Source organism: Marmota flaviventris, chromosome 3 (genome assembly GCF_047511675.1).
Source record: "Marmota flaviventris isolate mMarFla1 chromosome 3, mMarFla1.hap1, whole genome shotgun sequence".
In the NCBI taxonomy this organism is placed as follows: Eukaryota; Metazoa; Chordata; class Mammalia; order Rodentia; family Sciuridae; genus Marmota; species Marmota flaviventris.
The window spans coordinates 37,087,238-37,092,092 of record NC_092500.1 but is presented as its reverse complement, the minus strand read 5'-3'; the positions used below and the strand labels follow the sequence as shown (position 1 = coordinate 37,092,092).

The window sequence follows — 4,855 nt, the reverse complement described above, 5'->3', positions numbered from 1 at the left end:
TGTACATATACATGTACACATACATATTCATTATACCTGGTTTTCCTAATATGTATAAAATGCAGAAACCACTGAAATGGAATGAATTATACTCCAGAATTGTCAGGCTCATTCTTTTATCACTCATAAACTTGAATCAAATTAATTTTAAAAAGATGTTAAAAATATTTTAAATGTCATACCCACCCTTTATATAAATATATATGAAATAATCCATAACTTTATAAATTATAATCTAATGAAACCTAGTACTTAGATCATTTTCCAGGTAAACAAATATACTTCTATTAACTAGAAGCTCTGGCAACACTAAGCATGACATCATTTTTGTAAATTAAATGTTTCAATAAGCATATCCAATATATGTTGCATGTAATCCATCAAAAATCATGCAAACATATGTAAATAAACTTTGTAATAACTTACCATTACCATTATGCAGGAACTGCCCATTCCATATTTTCTTCCCATTTCCACTGTTAATTTGTGAGTTAGCAAGAATCTATTTTGAGCAGACCAAAGATATCTCTGATTATATATAGAATAAGCAGGCACATGACATAAATGAGATATTTCCTCTCTATAGAATAATGTGTCCCATTTATAGTAATTCTTAAGATCAACTTCCTTTTCATATTTAGCAAAATTTTTAACAAATTTTCAGATGGATTCAAATACATTATAGCATATTGAAAAAGGACATGTGAGGACAGAAATAAGGATTGGAATAAAATGTTTATAGTGTCTTGACAAATACATTCTTTGAACAATTAACTTTTTACCAGATAAATATGCAACATCAGGTTTACCAATTTGTTATGGAATAGTTATTAGGTTATTGTTATTATGTTTTTGCTCATGACCTATACTTTTGGATTATCAACTCTTTAGTCTTATAACCAACTTTTTAAATTATCAAACCCCATAACTTCAAGCTGTTTTATGTATAATATCCCTGATTATATGTACCAAACTCATAATGAACAATGAGTTATGGATTGCAAAAGAGGATTTATGTTTGCACCTGTCTATAAATATTTGTTTACAAGTTAAACACACACAAGTGCTAAATCAAATTTTTTAGTTTTTAATGTAAAATTGGAATATAAAGCGTTTTTCATGAGAAAGTTATAAAATTTAAGAAAAGCAATTAGAAAGTAAAAATATGCAAATGAGGCTAAATCCTTTTACATATAAATGGATTTATTTATATTTATATAGAATAAATATGTACATATTTATATAAAATATAAATATTTTATATATACTATAAAAAATAATTAATTTGGAATAATGAATTTTATGCTATTTTAAAACTGATGAGAGTAGGAACAACATCTGTTTTGCTTTCTTTTACATACTGGGTACCCCACATAGTATATGTTATCTATTGGGATTAAATAAATATAAACATCACTCTTGATACTAACATCACATTTTGAAAAATAACCTAATATTAAAAATACTTTTAAAAAAATGCACATGACTTAGAGAAATCACCACTGATAATCTTTTACTTAAGTTATTTCTGTGGGTTGAATTTGAAAAGAAAAAAAGTAGTCTGGGTATGCAATTGGAACAGTCCACATAAAACAGTAATCATAACATCTAATTTTAAGCCAGGCATGGTGGCTCATACCTGTAATCCCAGCAGCTCTGTAGGCTGAGACAGGAGGATCTTGAGTTCAAAAGCAGCCTCATGAGGTGCTTAGCAACTCAGTGAGACCCTGTCTCTAAATAAAATACAAAATAGGGCTGGGGATGTGATGCTCAGTGGTGCAGTGACCCTGAGTTAAATCCTTAATACCAAAAAAAATTTTTAAAAAATCGAGTTTTATGGTTGAAGACCGAATTAAGAGAACCAATAATATAATGTCTGGTATGACATAAACAGACCTAATGGACTCTATATTTCTCATGCTGTTTGAGAGCAGGGCTTACAATGTTGATTACATTATGTTTAGGTGAGCACGTGCAAAATCCTAGTTAACGTCTAATAAATAAAAAATATAATGAATATTTCTGTTTTTATATGGAAAATAAAGGGGAATTGCCAAAGGAAAGGTAATATTTAAAGCCAGGGGACTGGCTGTGATATCCAGAGGGATGTGTTCACAGCGAAAAGTAGTCTGAACTCTGTAACATTAAGAGTAAAAGAGAGGAGCTGGGGATGTGGCTCAAGCCGTAGCCCACTCCCCTGGCATGGGTGCCGCCCGAGTTGGATATTCAGCACTACATACAAACAAAGATGTTGTGTCTGCCGAAAATTAAAATGTAAATAAAATATTTAAAAAAAAGATTACAGATCAGGGCTGAGAATATAGCTTAGTCAGTAGAGTGCTAAAAAAAAAGAGTGAAAGAGAGCAGGAAGTGGTGAAGGGGATGAGAAGGACATCCCTGTAGCGGGAGGAAAACCCATAATCTGTGTTCAGAAGCCAAAGGAGGAAAGTGTCATGAGAACAGAATGGTAAGTTTTTAAAAATTCTGCTCATAGGTCAGAAAAAATGAGGATGGAGAATAGACCACTGGGCTTGTCGATGTGGTTCATTAGCGAACTTGGAAGGGCAATTTTGGTGGAGTGTTGGGGTAACCTGATTGGAGTGTATTTCAGAGAAGAGACAAAGAATTCTGGACACAGCAAGTAAAGACAAAATTTTTGATGAGTTTCCCTGCAATGAAAAAGAAAAAAATGGCATGCGAGCTAGTGAGGAAAGAAAATATTTCAGACTGAAGAAATAACAAAATACTTGCACACTGATCTCATAGCAAGAAAAAAGAAAAAAAATATTAAGAATGATGGCGAGAGGAGGATCTCTGGAACAATGAAATGGAATAGGTGATGGATAATAGGATTCATCAATGAGTAGAGGGACTGTCTTTAAAATGAATCACTAAGAGTTCATATTAACAAGTAGGATGGTTGGAGTATGAATGTGCTAACACTGGTAGATGGTTAGACATGGTAGTGACTTTCTGTGAAAGTTTGCTAATGATTGCTACAGTTTTCTCAATGAAGTACTAAAAGTCATGCATTTAAAGTGAGACAAGTTAACTCACTCAGGTGTGCATTTTCCTCCAACCTGGTGTTGCATAGTTGTAAGCCTGGTATAGGAGAAAAGTTTAATTAGAGAAGATTTCTGTTTTGCCAAGGGAATAAAATAAAGCAAGAGTAACTTTTTTAAAAAGGAATGGAGAATATATAAAAGGAACCAAAATCAGAGACCATGATTTGAATTTTGGTATATGGAAAGGCTATCAGGAGGGCACAGGACAGTATAATAGTGCCCATGGAATAGAACAGAGGTACTGATTAGATTTCAAGAGACTTGAGTTCCAGGTAGTGATTATGAAATGGAAGACGGATGTGGTTAGAAAGGGGACACATGCATGCTTTTACACTTGCAGGGGTTAAATTATGGTAAGACAGGATCTCTAGGACTTTCCCATGGAAATGAATGATTGAGGTAGGATGGAACCCAAAACCAATGGAGGAGGAGAGGTCAAACCAGAGAGATCGGGTATTAGATAGATTTTCCACACATTTACTTTTAAAATGCTCAACATTAAGTCACAAGCAGAAGTATAATTCTTGAAAAATAAATGTCATTTAATATCATAGGTTCTAATAAGAAAAAAAAATGATTGAAGTAAAAATATGTATGCCCTAATTTCACCTTAATTTAAAGACTTGTTGTTGAATAAAAGGCTGACCTAATAGTTACATTACTTGTGGATCTTATTTTAAGTGGTACTCAAAGGAACTCTATAAATTTGCAGATTAATGCCCCCCAAATATGTACAACTTACAGTTAACATTGACAACTAACATGAAACAGAAAGCCTTCTTCCATGCTATAAGTGAAGGGAGGGGAACACATTTTAGGTATGTGGTATCAAAGCAGCTTCTCAAAACACTGACATATCCCCATATCAGAAGCAGTTATGTGACTAGGTTTTAGATGAAAAATAATATGGGAGATGGTTATGAATCTTAAGAACCTAAGTTATGGCTGAATTTTAACCCTAAAGTTGATGGTACAAGCAGTTGAGGCCTTTGCGAGATGATTAGGTTCTGCCTAAGGGCATTGATAAGTGAATGGGACTCCCTTCATAAGAGGCTTGAGATAGACCCCCAGCTGCTTCACCATGTGAAATTGCAATTAAGGGAAGGCCTTTTAGAAAGTGAGTCCTAATCAGGCACTGAATCTGCTTGTGCCCTGATCTTGGACATCTCAGCCTTTAGAACTATCAGACATACATTGTTTTTGTTTATAAACTGCAAACTCTATAACATTTTATTATAGCAGCCTGAAAAAATGAAGACAAGGTCCCTAGGACAGATAAAACCATCCCTTAGTTTCCATTGGGGAGTGGTTCTAGGAGCTCATGGATATGATTCTCTGCAGATGTTCAACTGTATTTGCATATAACCTATATACATCCTTCCTGCATTCATTAAATCATCTCTAGATTACTTATGATACTTAATAAAATGTAAAGACTATGTAAATTATTTTTACACTGTATAGTCTAGGGAATAACGACAAGAAAAAAAAAGGTACATGTTTAGTAGAGATGCAATTGAGAGGATGGGGTCTTTTTGATCCAAAATTTTTGAATCCATAAATGTGGAAACTGCAACACAGTTTGTGTGTGTTAGAATAGGCAAGACTGGCTAGATAATGTTGTGGTAGTTAACAGTCTCCAAATTTCAATGAACAACATAAAATAGGTTTATTTATTCCTCATATTAATGTCCAATCCAGGTTAACAAAGTGGGTGTTCATCAAAGTCACCAAATAACCCAGGGCAACAAAGGCACCATTTTACAGTGGCACAATAACACCTGCAAGAT

At 33.5% G+C, this 4,855-nt stretch overlaps 1 pseudogene; it reads right to left on the bottom strand.

Annotated features, from left to right (window-relative positions):
• Nucleotides 1–948: 948 nt before the first annotated feature.
• On the bottom strand, nucleotides 949–1,068 carry LOC114088867 (small nucleolar RNA SNORA40; annotated as a pseudogene).
• Between the last annotated feature and the right edge of the window lie 3,787 nt (nucleotides 1,069–4,855).